General features: G+C 40.9%; 1 protein-coding gene and 1 long non-coding RNA gene across 2 annotated transcripts in view; one reads left to right on the top strand and one right to left on the bottom strand.

Moving 5' to 3' along the window:
- Nucleotides 1-22518, top strand: part of MCU (mitochondrial calcium uniporter) — a 127305-nt gene that overhangs the window by 53239 nt on the left and 51548 nt on the right. The gene's annotated exons all lie outside the window — the stretch shown is intronic.
- Nucleotides 1163-20751, bottom strand: LOC309392868. The gene is made up of 3 exons (XR_014175507.1): nucleotides 20724-20751; nucleotides 16100-16239; nucleotides 1163-1927 (listed from the first exon to the last, which is right to left on the bottom strand). It is a non-coding gene; the product is annotated as an uncharacterized lncRNA (long non-coding RNA).

Here is a 22518-nt window from a genome sequence, read left to right as displayed (position 1 = left end):
AAGAAGAAAAAACTTCCTCCCTTTTCCAGCACCTTAAAGCAACAGGACATGAAATTGATTTTGAAAGAACCAAATTAATCTCCAAAACTGAACACTTCAACAAGAGAATACATATGAAAGCCATTGAAATAGAGAAACACCCTCACAACATGAATAAATGTGATGATACCTCCCGCCTACCAGACATCTGGAAACTAGCCCTAGTCAACAAACGAGTCCCAGCCACGAAAACCGACACCGGACCCAGAGCAACACAGGATGCAACCACCAATCACCCTCACCAGACTCAAATCCAAACCTATCCCATAGACTAAATGCAACCACCATCCAAAAGCCAAACCACGGCGGCATCACCAACTGCTGCACCCCTCTCCGACCCGCACACAAAGCAAACTGACACACATCATGAACACATGGCCAGACTACAAACTTGGAGCCAAACCAAAGCCCGGGATGTTACACCACAGCCATCTGCTCAGGACATTACATCACAGAACTCAGGAGGTTACAACGCAGCCAACCCCCCAGGAGGTTGCAGCACAGGACTCAAGATATCACTACAATAGAGCTCAGGATGTCATCACACAGCCCATTACCTAGGTCGTTACAACACAAAAGAACACTAGGCACACAGCCAGTACCTCAGCCACACAGGATGTTACGAAACAGCCGACTAATCTGCATACATCAACTCCATCACCTAATCAAGATATTACAACACAGCCAACCAATCTGCTTACAGCAGCAAAGCCAGCACTCCACCCTACCTCACCCCACCCCCAATATTTATAGAAAGACGGCAGCTCTGATCACACTTTGCTCGCACAAGCACGAAGCTGAAGGCACCAGCCTGAAGATGACAAGTGGGACCTCATCGAAACGTCACCAAGATACTCTCAATCTTACACGGGACAAGACCCAAATACATCAAGACCTGCATATATATATATACATATACATACACACACACACACACACACACACACACACACACACACACATATGTATGTATTTGTGTTACAACCCCTGATATGCCTAAGGTTCAAATCCCAGTAAGGGTATGGCTAGCTGATGAGAGCTAATTAGCTCGAAATAGATCTATACTAGTCTCCCTTTATTTATCAGTACAAATACAACACATATATATGTATATGTATATACACATGTATGCATACATACATACATACATACAATTCTATTCTTGATGTGAAAGGACAAACCTAATAGAAGAATTGCAGAATTCATAAATGGGTTTACTCTTTTCTCATAGCAGATGAAACTTTATGGTCAGGAAGAGTGGAAAAGACTACATGTACAGATTGTCATTCCCCATTAAGGTGATGATGGCAAATTATAGCAACCTGTAGAAGTGACCCCTAGAGATGGGAGGTCAGAAATCAAATAAATTAAAATTATTTGCCAGCCCTTGTTGAAAAATAACACAGTATTAAAACCCCTTTAAGCAATCACGAGATGCAGAAAGAACAGCAAATGCATGCATTTTAATGTTTACCGTGCTAAATATTGATAACTATAACCCATACAAATAAAAGCTCCTTGGAGGTTTTTGATAATTTTTAAAACTGAGAAGAGAAAGTTTAAGGAACACTGTTGTGGAGACATAACTATTGCAAATAAATATTGGAGTAGAATTCCTATGTTAATACAAAAGATTCTCAAATTGAATATAAGGAACATTTCTTATGGGTTTAATGGAAGATGACAGGAAAAAAAATTGGAACTGATGTTATTTATGTTGATGGCAGCAAGATTACACACAAAAACGGAAGGACACTTCGATTCTTACAATGGATGAATGGTTGCAAAAGTTGATGCAGTTGGCAGAGATGGCCAAATTGACTGGTTTGATCAAATTCTTCTTCTTTTTGTTTCTACTTGGAAACCGCTTCTGGACTTTGTGCTTGAGCTGAAAAAAAATGTAATTTTGATTTTGGGTTTTACCGATTAGATAGATTTGTTGTTATAGAAATGGCTAGTCTGTATTATTATGTAAATGTTATTACCTTATTCTACTGCAGCAAAGAGAGTCAGAAGTCAACGCCTTTTCTTTCTTTCTTCCCTTTACCCCACACTTTTCCCTTCCCTTTTTCCTCCCCCATTTTCCTACCGTTTTCTTATGTATTTTTGAGTTGTATATTATAAACTGTAGCTGATAACCTGGTATTCCCCGGGTATTTATTTATAGGGGGGAAATGTCCAGACCAAATATAATTTCTAATGCTCAATTTTTCCCCTTACCAGAGGGAACCCCTTTGTGGAGTACTGTGAAGTCGTTACTGTGGCAACTCCACTGCGTTGCGCAGTAGAATCCATTTTACAGCAGTACAGTAGAATTCATTTTAAGGCACAACAGGCTGTATCTTAACAGAACACATACCCTGAGGAGTGTTAGGGGTGTCTTACCCCCACAGTATTTGTTTCCAGAGAGTAAGTTATCTGTGTACCAAGTTTGGTTGAAATTGCTCAAGGCGTTCCAGAGTTATGCTAGAACATACACACACATACACAGAGCTATGTTTATATATATAGATAAATAAATAGATGATTTTCTTAAAAAAAGGAGAGACACCATTGCTGATTCTGGACAGTTAATCTTCCCTAAAGGCCGAGGCCATCAACTGTTATCACTCTCGGGTTTTTTCTCTCAACTTAAATAAAAATAAATGAATGGCAGCAAAGGATTAGATTAATATTCTTTGAGTATTAATGCAAAGATTATTTTTAAAACCTTATCTCTCTTCTAACAGGCTGCTATTCTCGGTTTAAGGGAGGGGGAAACCTCAGTTGTTAGGTGGTGGCACGTAACTTTGTACCTTGAAGCACAATTTTTATAGGCCATGTCATTATTGTTGAAATGGGGACAGTGGAATGTGTTAATGGCTGTAAAACTACCGAACCTCTTTAACTGCTACTTTCTCATTCAGAATTTATTTATTTATTCCCATTGTGGTATTGGGTCAGTATCTTAAGGCAAGCAGTTGCTACCTTATTTATAACACTGCTCACAAGAATGGTTATATCACAAGATTCCTGGGGGTGATTATAACAGTTATTTGGAGGCTAAGAGCTCTTCTAATCAGCAGGATGCTATCCACAAATTTCATTTTAGGACCTTAATTAGGCAGCTGGAAAATCCAGTGGTTTCATTACATTCCCCTCTTTAATTCTCTCTCTCCATGAAAACACACATTCATAAACTCCATCCTTTCCTATCTCTCTCAACCTTCCCAAGCTTTGCATATATTGGATGGGGTACTCCCTTGACCCCATTTTTCACACTTGATTTCTAAAATTAATTCAGCAATTCAGATAGGCCTTTCTAGTTGCATATTCTGGCCACTTAGCAACAAACTGGAGATGATACTGTCTTGTCCATTTCTACAGCATGGAATAACATTAGTATTAGGAATATGTTTTCTAAAAAATATTCATGGCACAACTGTATATGGTGGGTAGCAGCCGGTAAGTCAAAAAATTTGGTCAGCTAGTAACTTATCATTATCATTTTAGTCATTGTCTATCCAGTGCAGAATGAAGGCTTCTTCTGCATGTTTTTAACCAATATGGTCCTGAGCTTTCTTTTGCCAATTGGGCCCACAATATTTGCTGAGGTCATCAATCCATCTTGTTTTAGGTCTGGAAATGGGCTGGTCGCATAGCAAGAAGAACTGATGGCAGGTGGTTATAAAATAACTAATATATTTGCTATTCTTTGGGAAGTTTTTCTTCTTTTCTTCGGAATATTCCATGTAGTGTCCTGTTAAAGAGAACTCCAATCCTGATGGCTGTCTTAACATACTGTATATGTGGTACTTTGCATGGATGTAAAGACAAGAAACAATGAATGGAAACTAATCAGGGATAAAAGCAACCTGGAATTAAGGAGAAACTTCCTAAAAGTGAGGACAATTAACCAGTGGAACTATTATGTATTGAATGTATATAGTTGTGTTAACTGTGCTAAAGTGAAACTACCCTTTAGATGACTCTAACTGTTAACTATGCTAAAGTGAAACTAACCTTTAGATGATCCCCAACTGTTTTGGAAGGAAATGTAGATCATTTATATTTGGGCGGGCTTTTTCTAGTTCTATGATAGGTTAACGGTTAGGGTTAGGGTTCACTTAACAGGTGGGTCACTGAAATGTATAGATGCATGAATGAGGGGACATTTTTGTTGCTTTTTCCTTGCTATTTGAATAAGAAATTACAAGTGCAAAGCATAATATTACTCCTATTGTAATACAAGACATCATTCATACCACTGACTTCTGTGAAATATCTGTTTTATGATGCATTGCTTGAATATAAATGATTTGGTATACAATTTTCCAGAGAGCCTTTTTTCCTTCCTTACTTATTTAAGACCTTCTTTAAACTGTCTCTCACACCTAATAATCAGAATAGAGGTGGTTCTGCAATTATTCTGCCCTTCTGTTTCACAGGTTAAAATCAGCCGCTCGTATTTGCATGCAACTGAGAGTCAGCACAGTTTGCAAAGTTGTGGTAGTCAATCATTTTATTTCAGTCACTGATCGATAAAATTAATTTGGGGGGGAAGGAATCACATTTAACTCACTGAATATTAATGCCACCTTTACAGTGCAAGTTAGAACTTGACTAGAATAAAGAAGCTACTCAATCATCTAACGCAAAGCAATGGTATCATCTAGGCATGCTGTTGTGATCCACACCATTGCATTCTGGGCCAGTTCCATCTTATAGGCAACTTTAAAGAGCAGCCTTGGTGTGCTGCTTGGTCATCAAATAGGGGTTCACCAAGGTATTAGTGATCGTCCTAACCAAACCTGCCACTTACATTTTGAACAAGAATTAAGATTTAGAAGTATCCTCACACTACATAAATTTTGTCTGGGAAATTGTTACCCACCTGCAAGTAAAGTACTCCAGATCTGGGGTTCTAACTGGTTAGAGTTAAGTGAGAGTTGATTCTTTCCTATGCAGGCCAATATAGCTCCCAGATATTTGGAGAGAACCTTGATAAAGTCATTTGGGATGTCTGATTGAGAATCATCAGTAGGCTGATGATATTTTGCTCAGTGCTGATGGATGAATTCCCTCAGCTGTTTATGTGCATGTTAAATAAGAGTAAGGAGAAAGTGGAGTTCCCGAGAACTCCAGAAGACAAGCATTTAGGGGTGAATTTATTCACCCCAAATCAACATCAAATAAAACTGGAGGAAGAAGGATAAACCTTTCCGATGGATGCTCCCTCTCTAAGCTTGCTACGCTAATCCTCTAAACTTGTCCAAAAGGGTACCAAGATCAATGCTATCAAAGGCCATTAGGAGATCAAAGATGGCCAAATGAATTTTTCCCCATCGTTCCAATCGTGCTAGAGATCATCAGTCAGTGCTATCTCAGTACTATACTTGCATTTAAAACTCAACTGAAAAGTTGCCAAATCATCTGTGCCTTCTAGGGAGCTTTGAAGCTGCAACCCAACTACCTCCTCAGCAGTTTTCCACAAAAAGGGAAAGATGGAGACAGGACGAATGTTGTCTTGCACCATCAAATCCAGCAATGGCTTCTTAAGGACCTGTCCTGCATCACGGAGTGGATCACAGTAACTTGAAAAGTCTTCACAGTAGTCCTGTAAAAATCAAATCTGTCCTCTCTCTTCGGGAAAGGAGAGCTCATGATTGAATCCTGGATGAGAGAGGCTCACCTGTCATGCATGAGGGAAATGATCGATGGACTGAACTGTTACTAGCTCTTCTCCTTGATATACACCAAGTCTGTGCCAGGGTGGATTTGATTTAAATCAAGTTGACTTAAATCACAATTTAAATTATGATTTATATCACTAGGAAAAAGCCTTGATTTAAATCAACTCAATATAAATCATATTTTTAATAGAGCAACTGTCATTCCTGTCCCACAGCGGCTCCTCCTCTGACCCGCTGTTGATTCACCAACAGTCCCATTCCCTTTAATGAGATGGCAGGTGCTGCAGCAGTGACACAACAAGGTGAGGGACGTGGCAAGCAGCAGGCGAGAAGATGCCTACTAACAGGCGCTGCCATGATGGATCTGAAATGACAGGTGCTCTTTAATATTATATTTATAAGCTGCTTAGAAAGTTTCACTTTCATTTTACTGCTTGCCCTTCCTCCTCACACTTAACTGTAACTGGCTGACCAACTGCACTCAATGTGTAGTCCTCAATGGAACTGCATCTACATGGAGGGAAGTATGCAGTGGAGTACCCCAAGGCTCTGTTTTAGGCCCAGTACTCTTCAACATCTTCATCAATGATTTGGATGTGGGAATAAATAGGGAACTCATCAAATTTGCAGATGACACCAAGCTGGCAGGAATAGCCAACACTCCAGAAGATAGGCTTAAGATACAGAAGGATCTTGACAAACTTGAACATTGGGCACTATCTAATAAAATGAAATTCAATGGTGAAAAGAGTAAGGTTCTACATTTAGGCAACAAAAATGGAATGCACAGGTACAGTATAGGTGGTACCTTGCTCAGTAGTAGTAACTGTGAAAGGGATCTTGGAGTCCTAGTGGACAACCATTTAAATATGAGCCAGCAGTGTGCAGCAGCTGCCAAAAAAGCCAACACAGTCCTAGGCTGCATCAACAGAGGGATAGAATCAAGATCACATGAAGTGTTAATACCACTTTATAATGCCTTGGTAAGGCCACACTTGGAATACTGCATTCAGTTCTGGTCGCCACGATGTAAAAAAGATGTGGAGACTCTAGAAAGAGTGCAGAGAAGAGCAACAAAGATGATTGGGGGACTGGAGACTAAAACATATGAAGAACGGTTGCAGGAACTGGGTATGTTTAGCTTAAGAGAAAGAAGGACTAGGGGAGACATGATAGCATTGTTCCAATATCTCGGGGGTTGCCACAAAGAAGAGGGAGTCAAACTATTCTCCAAGGCACCTGAGGGTAGAACAAGAAGCAATGGGTGGAAACTAATCAAGGAGAGAAGCAACTTAGAACTGAGGAGAAATTTCCTGACAGTTAGAACAATTAATCAGTGGAACAGCTTGCCTCCAGAAGTTGTGAAAGCCCCAACACTGGAAGTCTTTAAGAAGATGTTGGATAGCTATTTGTCTGAAACGGTATAGGGTTTCCTGCCTAGGCAGGGGGTTGGACTAGAAGACCTCCAAAGTCCCTTCCAACTCTACTATTGTATTGTACTTACAGCCTGGTGGTACAGATGCATTTCTCTTCAAACAATCATACAGTTTGTAGTATACATAGATTTGCAAAACTATGGAATAAAGAACATTCCTGATTTTTGTTTCATGATTTATCTCATGATTACAGTGAAATTGTGTGAATGCATGTTATCTCAGCTTGCAAAGCTTGGATTCATTGAATGAGTTAGCCAAAAATGTAAATATTGCACAATATGCAGCCTCATGCTACATAACTAAGCTCCATTTCATGCTGAGTAAACTAAATTATTAATGTATCTTAAATAAAAAAACTATATTTAGATAGATTTTTACTCCAAAAACATTTTATTAAAATAAATTTGATAAAAATAAAACAAATCCAAATTAAATTTTAAAAAATCCAATTTAAATTTTTTAAAAATTTGTTTTTTTGCATATTTTGGGGGGCTGTTTTTTTGCAAAAATGGGCGTTTTTGCCTTCCCCCAGCTGAAGCCTGCAGAGTGCTCCTCGGGGCTGGGGAGGACAAAAACTTTTTTTTCTTACTTACCTCTTCAAAATCTTGGTGTGTCTTATACACTGGTGCATCTTATAGTCTGAAAAATTTGGTATATATATGTATAAAGAGAAGTTAATGGACCCTGCTGAATCAGTTACCTGTTTGTGCTTTCTGGATTTCATTGCTGCAACAAACTCTGACAGATATGAATATCTTTATATTAGCCTTAAGAAACTCTTTGCATACCACTTTGTGTTGGCTTCTGATATCAACTACATTTGGTCTGTTTGCCAGGTCTATTGGGTCTTCTTTTAAGATATATTTAAGTTATATTATTTGAAAATTATGTAGATTACATCAACCCTGTACTATAAATTTGAAGAATTCCATGCTTAATCCAGAATCAGCTTTAGATGCATTATTTTAAGAGAATTGCTAGATGGCACTGAGTAGATTATCTGTTCTTTCATGACATGTCCTTTGTCCAAGCTGTGTGGCTAAACAGAATAATACCATAGTGGATTGGTTTTCCATTGCATTAGTAGAGAACCAGGGAATTTACATCAAGATGTCATAATGTGACATAGTTTTATATATTAAGCTAAAAGAGGATAGTAATGGAACAGATATTGCATGCATTACTTGATATCTCAGCATAATGAAGTTGATAATCAACCCTTTCTTGCTGTTCTTTTAGTTGAACATTTCTTGTTGAATTATTCTCACTTTAAGATAATTTAAGAAATATTACTTAATTACTCTACAAATATGTAGAGTAATGTCATAAAATGCTCAATGTCATAAAATCACTGGAATTTTTAAACTTCTAATTAGGGCAATATTCATCTGATATAAGCCAGTCACCTTCTAACATTTATGGATTTTCTTCCACGCTGATTTTTCAGCTTCTCTCTACTGTTCCCCATCTAGCCGGTGCAAAAGCTTTCTTTCTTTGCATTCCAGCTAAGGCTCTATAACATTTAATTTTAAGTATTCTATGTTTCTTATCATTTCCACTTCATAAACATACGCACACATAGTGCCCAAACTGATAAAATCTGCATCTTGTGGATAAAGGATGTAGTGTGGAGTGTGCATCCTACATAATTAATTCCCCCACAATCAGTCATTTCTTTTGGAGCGTAAATTAAATAGCTGGGGAAAGAAATTCCTCAATGTCCCCTCTTTTTTGTTTTCATTCTGAACTCTTGTTCTGAATGTAGTGGTGGGTTTTGCTGTAGATTTTCATTCCCCCTCTATTAAGGGTATTGGTATCCCTGTTGATTAGCAACAAATTGTTTGCCCATTTATTCGGTATAGTCTGAGGAACTTTATACATAAACACCAAGATTTTCCGTTCTCTTCCAAATTACCTATCCTATGTTATTGCAGGATGTTTGTAAAGGTGTTGCTATTTGGTGTTGGATGCCAATTATAGCTAACAAGGATAATTTCATAAGCTTATAAAGAGCATAATTAAGCATAGATGACATTGGATATGTACCTTTTAAGGAGGTAAAGAGCTGTGGTGGTGCAGTGGTTAAAATGCAGTATTGCAGGCTAATTCTGCCAACTGCTAGCAGTTCAATTCTCACCAGCTCAAGGTTGACTCAGCTTTCCATCCTTCCAAGGTGGGTAAAATGAGGACCCAGATTGTTGGGGACAATATGCTGAAACCACTTCAAGAATGCTGTAAAGCACTATGAAGCGGTATATAAGTCTAAATGCTATTGCTAAGTGCCATTGCTAAACTATGCTGTGAAAAGATTTATGGAACCGGGATAGTAGCAATCTACAACTTTATGTGTAGATCAGGTCTTAGATTAGTAAATTGGCTAATTATTCAAATGCAGAGCAAAGGGACCTCTAATTTTGGGATGTCCTTGTGAATCAAGAGCTCTCCCTGTTACTCGTGGTTATTTGTTGCGAACATTAATGGAGCTGCCAAGCATCGTGAGAAAAATGGCATTCAGAAACGTACTTTTTCTATTTTGCAAATGTTTCATGTCTCTAGCCTTGGAAAAATCTGCAGGGATTGCCTTAAAGTGTTCCCTGCACCAAAAACGAATTACTGGACTTTGAAATAAATTGTCTTTGGTGCCAACCAGGAAGCTGGACTGGTGTCTTCTGAAGAAGGAATCCTTTTAACAATTAGGGAAGTGGAGAAGATCCTGGTCGCTCTTTCTTTCTTTCTCCGCACTACCTATTTAGCATGCAGAGGGAGTTTCCACCGGCCAGCATCTTCCTGTCTCTCCTACATCACATACTCAGTAAAGCAAGCAGCCTGCGGAAAACCCTGACAGTAAAAATGCTAGTGTTTGGGCAATAACCTTGATGGTGTTGCAAGGTTACTGGGAGTATTGAAGGAAGTGGCAAACTTTTATTTTGCTTCTCTTTTAAGTCTTGCTTGACTTCTTCCTCTCTGTCAGCCTGTCAGATATTGAAACACTGCTATCATATCTCCCCTGGTCCTTCTCTTCACTAGACTAGCCATGCCCAGTTCCTGCAACCGTTCCTCATATGTTTTAGCCTCCAGTCCCCTAATCATCTTCGTTGCTCTTCTCTGCTTTCTTTCTAGAGTCTCCACATCTTTTTTTTTATAGTGTGGTGATCAAAACTAGATTTGCAGTATTCTAGGTGTGGTCTTATTAAGGGTTTATAGAGTGGCATTAGTACCTCATTTGATCTTGATTGCATCCCTCTGTTAATGCAACTTAGTATTGCATTAGCTTTTTTGGCTGCTGCCGCAGACCGTTGCCTCGTATTTAATTGGTTCTCCACTAAGACTAAGTTGTACAAAGAGCATATGATTTCTGGTTCATTTGATAGTGTGCAGCATTTTATAGTATAGTGTCTCACTTCCAATACTTAATCTGAGCTGAATATCATTGTTTATATATTTCAAAAACTGGCTCTCTGGACTTGACACATGCAAATAATGTTATGTGAAAAGAAAGCAACGTCAGAGTTTTTGCCTATTCTTCCCAATAGTGATATTTGCTTTTTAGTAAAGGTAAAGGTTCCCCTCACGCATATGTACTAGTTGTTCCTGACTCTAGGGGGCAGTGCTCATCTCCATTTCAAGGCCAAAGAGCCAGCGCTGTCAGAAGACGTCTCCGTGGTCACGTGGCCAGCATGACTAAATGGCGAAGGCGCATGGAACGCTGTTATCTTCCCACTAAAGGTGGTTCCTATTTTTCTACTTGAATTTTACATGCCTTCGAACTGCTAGGTTGGAAGAAGCTGGGACAAGTAACGGGAGCTCACTCCGTTATGTGGCACTAGGGATTCAAACCGCCGAACTGCCAACCTTTCTCATCGACAAGCTCAGCGTCTTAGCCACTGAGCACAGTGTGTCTATAATTGCTTTTTACTAGTCCTATGTTGCCTCCAGATGTGCTGTTCCTGAACTAATCTTGTTGAATTGTTAAATTGACTTTTAGGGAATTCTATACAAGTATGTCGTTAAATAATAATATTGTAAATGTTTCAATGCATTCCAGGTTTTTCTGCCCTCTGACCATTTTCAGAGGTTCATATTCCAACATTGGCTGTCAACAATTGCATAGAAATGGGTGTTCTGGCTGTCTTAAACTTGAACTTTTCAAATTTAACATTCTTCTAAAGAGATGTTGTTTGAAACATGTTGAATGTAAAACACATTTTACATTTGAAACCGTTCTGATTTTTCTGAAAGCATTTTGAGTGCAAAGCTGCTGTTTCAAGCTTGCAACATTTCCATTATCATCAGAACAGCATTTTGGAGGTTTATAGTGAGGTTGGAATAGCCATTGAAATCTACAACAATGTACTCAAAATGTTTCATATTCAGAACACTTTCATACCTTTACATAATTTTTAAAGGTAAAGATTGTCTGGAATTAAGGTCAACTTGTGTGGTTGCATAGACATTTCTCTAAAGTAGCCATCATTGAAATTATACAACGTTCACGAACACCAATATTTTAGCTTTCCTTCATGCTCAAACAAAGTCATTTATTTTGAAGAGTTGCGTTATTAATATGGGAATAATCCTCATTAATTAGACTGAAGCTTGCTGGCTTTTTAACTTTCGTTCCTGGAGAACCACTTCTGCTCTATCAAATATGAGCCATACCAGAATTTTCAACTCTGAGTGGGTTTTGTCTCCTGATGTCATGGAAAGTACAAGTTAGACCTCAACTTACAACAGGCAATGATTAAGTCTGGTCCAGAGTGTAAGGATTTGGATAAGTAACTAAAAAGATAAAAAAAAATCTGGTGAGATAAGCCGCCTCACCAGCCATAAATCCCTCAGTCCTCTATAATTCTTACCAAGAATGAAGCTGACTGGAACTGAAGCTCCATTATATCCATCTTATTTATTTTTTTAATCAAATTTATATAGCAAATGTAGAAATTTATTTATTTCACAAATGTATAATCAAATCTTATCACAATCTACTCTTGAAGTGCTACCAGGCTTTACATTTGTTTGTGTGTGTGTGTGCGCGCGCATGCATCTTCATAGGCCTTGAATTTAGTTCCAGTTTTCAAGCTTTCAGAACTGGGGCCAGGTATAATTGAACCTAGGGACATGGTGGCTCAGTGGCTAAGACACTGAGCTTGTTGATCAAAACGTCGGCAGTTCAGCAGTTCGAATCTCTAGCGCCACGTATCGAGTGAGCTCCCATTACTTGTCCCAGCTTCTGCCAACCTAGCAATTCGAAAGCACATAAAAAATGCAAGTAGAAAAATAGGAACCACCTTTCGTGGGAAGGTAACAGCGTTCCATGCGCCTTCTGTATTTAATCATGCCGGCCACATGATCACGGAGACGTCTTCAGACAGTGCTGGCTCTTCGGCTTTGAAACGGAGATGAGCACCACCCTTAGAGTCGGGAATAACTAGCACATATTGCGCGGGGAACCTTTACATTATAGTTGAACCAGCATCTGGCCTTTCATTGCTAGTATGGAGACTTGACTCTTTAGTTGCCATGGTACGTAGGAATGATCTTGGAAAACAGGAAGAAGAGCTGCAGACTGGATAGCAGTCATGTAAAAGATATAGTATTTCACCCTGATGAACATAGATATCTCCATAGTTAACATCAGACCTACAGTCAAAATGTAAACAGTACCCTAATCAAGGAGCTGCCAAAGAAACTAACAGTAAACAGGATCCAATCTGGGTCAATCATGGGACCAGAGATTTAGCATTCCTCGCTTTCAAACTCATGCTGGAACCCATCCTCAGGGAACTTGTCTCTAACAGAGTGTGTGCTTCGAGCTATTCTGTGTATGGTATTTATATGGTGCCTGTTGTGTGTGGTTTTCTGTTGATTGGGGTGTTGATGGCTGGCTATTAAGTTGTTGGTCGTTGTTTTCTTGTGCTGCCAAACCCTCTCCTTGGTGGTAAATCAGCATTCCTGTTGAATGACAAGAGGCCCGTTTCCCAGGCTTCAATCATTTTCCTGGCTGTTTTTGTGCGTGCTCATCCAACAATCTTAGTAGCTGCTAAATTGAATATATATCCTTGTTTATTGCAATATATTTGCTTTCATTCATAACAGTTAATAGCCCAACCAAAACCCACCAAATACTGACAGTGCGAGCCACTAGAATATAACCAGAAAGTCCAGTTGCCCGTTGAAAAAGCACCTTTGACTGAGAATCTCCATAGACACTAGAATATAAATTGAGATCAAAACCTACTCCCTATCAGCAGGATGATGTTACCTAGGTCGGGTAATGAAACGTCTGCAAGAAAACAACCAAGTTCAGAAAAGTATCAAGGACCCCTGAAAGGTATCTTAGTCCAAAGAAGGAGAGAAGGGACGTGGGAAGTGTTTCAGAAAAGCCCTTCCCTAGTTTTCTAGAGAGTGAAAGGGGAAGGGAGGAAAATTATTGCAACAGAGTCTTGCAAGATTCTATTCATGTAACCTTAATATAAAGATAGAGTTGATACTCATATCATCTTCTCTAGAGTACCTTGGAGGGCTACAATCAGTCAGAGGTGGTATTCTACTGGTTCAGACCAGTTCGCCCGAACCGGTAGCGGGAATCGTGGGTGGCCCCGCCCACCTGCCCTGGCTCTAAGGCAGCGATGGCGAACCTTTTTTGGCTCGCGTACCACAAGTGGGAGGGAGCGCGGGGGGGTCGTGTGCGGGCGTGCCGCACCCATAATGTAACGCGCGACCCTCCAGTGTGCATGTGCGCACAACGCGCAACCCCCCCATTTTTACATGCTTTTTTTGCCCTCCCCAGGCTCCAGAGGCTTTATAGGAGCCTGGGGAGGGCGAAAAGAGCCTTCCCTGCCCCCCCAGAGGCCCTCCGGAGGCTTCAGGGAACGTCCCGAGGCTTCCCTGAAGCCTTCGGAACACTTAAAACCACCCTCCGAGCAACCCGGAAGTCCGGGTTGCTCGGAGGGTCCTTTTAAGCACTCTGAAGTGAGTCCCTTTGGGGAGAGGGGGCAGTATAAAAATCGAAATAAAGGTAAAGGCTGAAGGCTTCAGGGAAGCCTCGGGACGGTCCCTGAACAGGCACGAGACATGCGTCTCCATGGCTCGGGCCCGGATCGCCTCCGCCGTGCGGCGCCTCCGGCCCGGCGTCCTTGCACCGCTCCGCCCAGCCTCGGCGCGCTCGCCAGGGCCCGGCCTTCACATCGCCGCCACCGCTGCCACCAGGACGGTCTCGGCCAAAGGGAAGTCTGTCGGGCCTCGGCCGCGCCGCCCTCGCCGCCGCCGCCTCCTCCTCCTCTAGCCGCGCCACGCCAGGCAGGCCGCGCAGCCACCTCGATCCTGGCCTCGGGCAGCCCCGCGCTGCATCGTGCTCAGCCCCGCGGGCGACTCCGTCCTCGGAGCTCGGCTGCCTGCCGCCTTTCCCCTCCTTTGTCTTCCAGCCGGGGCAGCCCGCCGCCGATTTGCTACTATTGCCGCCGCTGCCGCCGTTCACGGGACCCGCCTCTCTCCCTCTTCGTCTGGTCGGCAGGTTCCTGCCGGGACTCGGCGCTGCGTTCAAGCCGGAGGGGGAAAGAAGGAGAAGGAGGACAACAAAGCCCCCTTCGCTTTCCCCCTCCCCCTTCCCCTCCCTTTCGGCTTAACCCTTGGGATGCCCGCGCAAAGCCCCGAGGGGACAGATTCCTGTGTGGGATGCATGGCAGGAAGGCTATAGAGTCCTCCTCCCTCCGCCATCCAGATGGTCCCTGAAGCCTTCGGAACGCTTAAAACCACCCTCCGAGCAACCCGGAAGTCACTTCTGGTTTGCTCGGAGGGTGGTTTTAAGCGCTCTGACGTTCCCTGAAGCCTCCGGGGGGGCGGAGGAGGCTCTTTTCGCCCTCCCCAAGCTCCTATAAAGCCTCTGGAGCCTGGGGAAGGCGAAAAATAGCTTTTAAAAAGGTGAACTCAGCTGGCCAGCGCGCGCATGCGCGCTGGCCAGCTGACAGGGCAGCGCCTTGCGTGCCCTGACAAATGGCTCCGCGTGCCACTTGTGGCACACGTGCCATAGGTTCACCATCACGGCTCTAAGGCATCCAATTTATGCCCTTTTTCGCCCAAAAGCGCATGCGCGGAAGGCTGAGCACATGCGCAGAGGTGGCATGTGCACTCACATTTGCGAACTGGTAGGGAATGTAAGTCAATACCACCTCTGTGATCAGTATATGATCCACCAGATTCCTTAGCCTAATTCTTCTTTCAAGAAGGTTGTATGACAAAAAATGCTGTGCCCTGACAAAAAAAAAAAAATGCTCTTTAGTGTTTTAAAGATAAGAGGACTCTTCCTGCAGTATCCTCAGGATAACTAAACACTTTAAAATCCTTTAAATCTCTAATGCTATTTTCCATCTTCTACCCACAAGTCTACTCAAAGAACAGAGAAAAAGTGCCCCCCCCCCAAAAAACATCCCTTGTAATTGTTAAATTGGAAGGTCCATTTGGTAAGAACTATGTCTCGGCAGCTATTAAATTATTTGAAGCCAACGTTTTGGATTTGATGCTATAGGGCAGTGATGGCAAACTTTTTTCGCCTCGGGTGCCAAAAGCATGCACACTCCCATGCCCACCCCCATAATTTAATGCCCCCCCCTGCACTGTGCCTCTCCCCAACCTCCCGGAGGCCCTCCTGAGGCTGGAAACAGCCCATATTTAGATTTCTGGTGGGCCCGGTAGGACCGTTTTTCACCATCCACAGGCTTCAAAGGCTTTCTAGGAACCTGGAGAGGGCGAAAAATGATCCAACACACAAACCGGAAGTTCGGGAACAGACGTTCGGGTTGTCCGTTGGGCTGTTTTTCTCCCTCTGGAGGCATGGCGCTGGAGCTGACAGGACAATGCATTGTGTAGATTCACCATCATGGCTATAGGGTACTCAATTATATTTATTTATAAGACGTCTCCCAGTTTAGTAGCAAGAGTCTTGAAAAATCTTACCGCAAGTTCCTTATTCAGCTAGAATTAGGCTGCATTTCTCTTGGGGCCTGATTAAGACTTTGTCTTACATTCTGGCAGAATCAAGTCTGTTGGGGGACTCCTTAGCTCATCACATGCGGCTGAATAGATTCTCTTCCAACCTAGAAGGACAAACTAATGACTGTTTGGCATCTTGTAGTCTCATCTGTCACCACTACCTGCTTTGGGAGTTCATAAAACCCTGGCTGAAGTAAACCAGAGGTTTGAATCTAGTTGTCCAGTATGACAGAGGCAAAGTCCATTCCTTTTATAACACAATTATTCTTCCTCCTTGACTAACTCCTAGCTATTTCTTTAACATAGGAAAGTTTTTACTTTGCCCTGAATTGAGGCTCTACCTTTGAGGACAACAGCTGGTCAAAAAGTGGGCTGTGAAAATATTTACAGACCCCTCACATCCTGGACATAAATTGTTTCAACTCCTCCCCTCAAAATGACACTAGAGCACTGAACACCAGAACAACTAGACACAAGGACAGTTTTTCCCTGAACGCCATCTCTGCTAAACAAATAATTCCCTCAATACTGTCAAACTATTTACTAAGTCTGCATTACTATTACTATTTTCATCGGTCCTATCACCCATCTCTTCCCACTTATGACTGTATGACTGTAACTTTGTTGCTTGTATCCTTACGATTTATATTAATTGTTTCCTGGTATGATTTGATTTCTTATTTGTATCTATGATTATCATTAAGTGTTGTACTTTATGATTCGTGATGAATGTATTTTTTCTTGTATGCACTCTTAGAGCATATGCACCAAAGACAAATTCCTTGTGTGTCCAATCACACTTGGCCAATAAAAGCCGGCCTGGCCTGAACAAAATAAAATAAATGATTGATTTAATTATTAATTGTAATCTAATTTTTAAAATGTTATTGTTAATATTAATTGGGTTTGTTTTTGGATACTCTATCTAATTTCCTTTTTAACTTTTGTAATATGTGTTGTTGTTTTTTAATATTGTACGCTGCCCTGAGTCCTTTGGGAGAAGGGCAGCATATAAATCCAATAAACAAACAAACAATAAAGAACTCACTCACTCACTCTGTTTGTCTGTCTGTCTTTCTGTCTGTCTGTCTGTCTACCCACCCTCCTGTGTGAAAGATGAACTTCTTTCTGTTCAGGATCAAAAGTAGAATCTATATTACATCTATATTATTTAAATGCCCATAGTGCTTCCAATGGCAATGTCGTTTAATACTTACAATTGTCAATAGCTATTACTCTTCTGGGTGGACCCAGTTCAGAAACTGCTAAGAAGGTTGCAAAATTTGCAGCAATAGCGTTAGTTATTGCAAACTATCTGGTACCTTCTTCATAATCATTCGTTGCTAATTGTTTTAGGATTTTCTCACAATTTTTTAAAAATTTATTTTTATGGATATTGTACTGCATTAAGTTTTTTTTTTGTCTTGGAGCATAAACCTAAGCAAATAAATAGCAATAGCAATTAGAATTATTTACTGCTTCACGGTGCTTTACTCTTAAGTGATTTACAGAGTCAGCATATTTCCCCCAACAATTTGGGTCCTCATTTTACCAACCTCGAAAGGATGGAAGGCTGAGTCAACCTTGAGCCTGGTGAGATTCGATCTGCCAAGTTGCAAGCAGCTGGCAGTCAGCAGAAGTAGCCTGCAGTACTGCACTCTAACCACTGTGCCACAGGGGCTCTTTAAAAAAGAGACGCCAGTCCTTCAAACAACCATGCTGTAAACTATTTAAAATCTCAACTGGCTCTAGAAATGGATATCTGGTTTATTTTTCTGTATTGGGTTATATGAGCTTGCTATGATGCCACAGATAGATTAGAATTTGTGCCAGTTAATATAAGGGTTAGGTTAAAGTTAAAGGGCAGTGTGATAGTCTAAATATGTTATAAATAGTGAAATCTTCTCAAGTCCAACTAACTCAAGAATTATCAAAATTAATGCCAGATGTCAATAATGCCAGATGTCTATATGCTCTTTGTCAAATATGGTATCTTCTTCATCTCTTTTCTATCTGCTATTTTGAGAGCCCCATCTGAGAATATAATTTTTCATTCATAAATATTTCTTGCATGTTCCTTTTTTCTGATTTCTGTTTGGTGTCCAGAGTCACCTCACCTTTGTATAACATATAAATTTGATATATAAATAATTAAATTTACCTTAATATATTCATTGTAGTCTCTGTTCCATGAATTTTTAAAAAAACTTTGTAGCAATTAAAACCGTACTCATTGAGCTTTCTGCTAAATTACTTTAGCACTAGCAATAGCACTTAGACTTACATACCGCTTCATAGTGCTTTTACAGCCCTCTCTAAGCGGTTTATAGAGTCAGCCTATAGCCCCCACCAATATGGGTCCTTATTTTACCCACCTCGGAAGGATGGAAGGCTGAGTCAACCTTGAGCCTGGTGAGATTCGATCTGCCAAACTGCAGCTACCAGTCAGCTGAAATAGCCTGCAGTACTTCATTCTAACCACTGTGCCACTTCGGCTCTTTAGCAAATTATTTTTACAGTTGTTTGCAAAAAAATTTGGTGTACTTCAGAATTCTACTATTTATAAAAGATTACTCTGTGACAGTGTTGAGAATAGCCTGAGACAATTGCTATGAAACCAAAAAGAAAAATGTATTTGCTATGAAAGGTCCAGCTGGTAAGATTCTGCAGTAGTGCCGACAAATTGGGATGCCATAGTACAAAAATTATATTTCTGTGGCTTTCATTGTTACTTGTAAAACAAAGTTCTATGCTAGCAGGCTTTTAGATCTATTATTTTCCTTGGCAGAGGGGATAATATTAGGCAACCTGAAAGCAACTTTTGTTCCTCCAGAAGAGACCACTGGTAAAGTATGGGAACTTTTTGAACTCCTTTTATCTACAATTCTGCCAAGTTATCATTCTCATTTCAGAGTTTAAAAAGTGTGTGTACTAGACGGTCCCTTCAATCCCCATGTATGCACTGAAAGCCTAAACCTGCTGTCCTTTGGATACCTTCCACAAAAGGACATTCTCAACATTTCTTTGGATAACTTCTTACCAGTGGTGGGATTCTATTTTTTTACTACCGGTTCTATGGGTGTGGCTTGGTGGGCGTGGCTTGATGGATGTAACAGAGGAAGATTACTGCAAAATCTCCATTCCCTCCCCACTCCAGGGGAAGGATACTGTAAACTCTCCATTCCCTCCAACTCCAGGGGAAGGATACTGTAAAATCTCCATTCCCTCCAACTCCAGGGGAAGGATACTGTAAAATCTCCATTCCCTCCAACTCCAGGGGAAGGATACTGTAAAATCTCCATTCCTCCATGCTCCAGGGGAAGGTTATTGCAAAATCCCCATTTCCTCCTGATCAGCTGGGACTCGGGAGGCAAAGAATAGATGGGGGTGGGGCCAGTCTGAGGTAGTATTTACCGGTTCTCCGAACTACTCAAAATTTCTGCTGCCGGTTCTCCAGAACTGGTCAGAACCTGCTGAATACCACCTCTGTTTCTTACCATAAGTCCATGTGGTGTGATGTATGGTGAGGTGCACTCAATGTAACAAATACATTGCCCCACGTCTTTTAGAGCTAGCAAAGCAGACAGTCATGGTAGGGTGTGGTTTTTTGCCAAAAAGTCTTTACTTGATTTTGCTCTTCCAGTTAGGAGTGGATGTGTTGAAGCCTTTGGACTTTTTCCAGATGGATATTTTAATGTGATAGGTTGGATTATATTTTATCAAATTGTGCAGGGGTAACCAAGGTACTGGCGTAAAGGTCACTGCTTCTCAAAAATAAAAATATAATTCATGTACTTACAACTATATACCGGTAGTCCTCAAGTTACAACAGATTGCTTAGTGACTGGCACTAAAAAAAAGTATTTTATGACCGTTTTTCACACTTATGACCATTGCGGCATCCCCATGGTTACATAATCAAAATTCGGACACTTGGCAACTGATTCATGTTTATGACGGTTGCAATGTCCCAGGGTCATGTGATCCCGCTTTGCAGCTTTCTGATTAGCAAAATCAATGGGCAAGCCAGATTCACTTAACAACCGAGTTACTAACTTAACAACTGCAGTGAGTCACTTAACAAACATGGCAAGAATGGTCATAAAATGGGGCAAAATTCACTTACTAAATGTCTTACAGCTTGTGGTCGTAAGTCAAGGACTACCTGTAATGGAGCATTTAACGCTGGATATTTTTAAGAAGAAGTTGGACAGCCATTTGAATGTCTGGTATGGGGACTAGAAGACCACTAAGATTCTTCCAACTCGGTTATTCTGTTTTCTGTAAATTACCAACTTACTAGCACAAACTCTCTGTACTAACCTGTAATGAGACAGTAATGAGTCACCCATATGCAGTTGTATTACTAATCTCAAAGAGCAGTTTTAGGGGTATCAGAAAGAGACAGAAAGTAGCGCAGCAGAATGTGCAGCTAGAGAGAAAGAACGTTGTTAGTAGAAAAAAACCACACAAATAGAGTTTCAGACACTGCTAGTAAAACAAATAGCTTTACTACTAATAATTGCTTCACAAGCAGTGATAGTAGATATAAGTCCAAACACAATTCAAAGAACAAATAATTGCTTACAGTCGCAGTTCACGTTCCAGCCATCAAGCATAGGACAAGCAGAGAGAGAGAGTGAGTGAGCTCTCCTGACTCCCTCTTATTCTTAAGTTAATTACAGCTGATAAGTATTTCCACCCATTTAAAGCAACAACGACCATTTGTTATTGTATATAGATATATGTTGCCTAACCAACACTAGGAGTATACTCCCAACAGGCAATATAACAACGCCCAGAGAAATCCCTAACTCTTAGTCACTCAGAATTGTATAACTTTCTATCTCTAAGGGGCTGAACTAAGAATAGAAACCATATTATAGGAAGAGAACATGAAATGAAGTTTATATATCATTTATGTCATCACATTTGGTTCTGTCTCCCCTCTGGTGGAGGCTCTGAAATAAGTAACATTTTGTGAGACAGGTTACACCACTTGATCAATTTCTCTCAATTCTCTGGCATGGTATGTCTGTCTGTGCACACGTTCTTTTCACAGGGGAAAAGATGGTGGGCTTTGACCATATTTTTCTGCTTCTGTAGTCATTGAAATAGAATTGGAAGTGGGGAAAGGAGGAAGTTTTTATTTTTCCTAACAATCTTTGCAGCTAATTCACCATCATATTGTTGGAAGAAATGTCCATCTGGGCTCTGTTCCAAGTGGGGAGACAGACACTGGAAACATGGAGGCCGATTGGAAAGCTGGTTTAATGGAGCAGAACCATTAAGCACACGGTCTTGGTGCAGCTGAACACATGGAGTGGAGAGTGAGTGTTATTTATACCCTCTCTTGGGCTTTGAACTTGAGCTTCCTGTTTCTGTGGCAAGGAATGTATCCTATTGGTTGCAGACTTCTATGTGGAGTCATGTTTGTCTGAATCGAGTTTGGTTGAACCTTGCTGGGTGATGCAATAAAGGGGCTTGGTTGTGCCATGTGGTGAGTTCTGTTGCTAGATGCATATCAGCCTGGAGCTGAGGTTTTTTGTTTTGTAGTTAGGCTGGCCCAGTCCTTCTCAATGGGCACCAAATATCTGCTTGAGACAGTGAGCTGCTCTTTGTCTTTAAAAACCTGTTTCTCCTTTTCTCATCCAGGGAAATATAATATTCTGCCTTTTTAATATTTCCTAAAATATTTCATTCTTCTAGGAGGAGTGGGTGCCAACTTTCTTCAATACGAAGCAACACAAAATATGATTTCACATGATACGCAAACCTTGCTACCGCGTACAGACTATTAAAGAAAGCGGTCAAACTCTTGTTTCATGTAATATTAAATTCTTAGAGTAAGCTAGATTCGGCTGCTTGTTTTACCTTTATTTTTTGCAAAATCAAGAACATGAAATGCAGGCTGTGCTCTTGTTTCCAAATTCTCAGTACAAAACTAATTTATCCCAGATACGTCACTTGGTGGGCCAAATGAATCAGTTCCATTGCCATTAGTGGTCCATGTTTATGTGTGTTTATGTGTGCTGAGTTACTAATGTCAGCGAGAGTAAGGCAGGAGTGCCTAATTAGAGCACTATTCCATATGAACAGGTTGACGGCTGATATTAAGTACAGAAATGTCTTAAATAAATAATAAACAATCTTTTCCACACACAAGAACACACCCTGTGGAAAAATCTTGCCATTTTGCTAAACATTGAATTGACAGAGGAAGCACTATATATTAAGCTTCACCTACTATTTCATAGTCTGCTTTTATCTGAAGAAAATTGGGGGGGGGGGTTCCCCCTGAGAAGGTAGCTTCAAGAAACAATTATCTGAAAATATGTTCAAATGCAACAAAAGGTAGTTACAGGGCATCCCAAAGGTGTTCT

Source organism: Natrix helvetica (genome assembly GCF_964273705.1).
Source record: "Natrix helvetica genome assembly, chromosome: 5".
Lineage (NCBI taxonomy): Eukaryota > Metazoa > Chordata > Lepidosauria > Squamata > Natricidae > Natrix > Natrix helvetica.
This window is presented reverse-complemented; position numbering and strand designations above follow the sequence as displayed.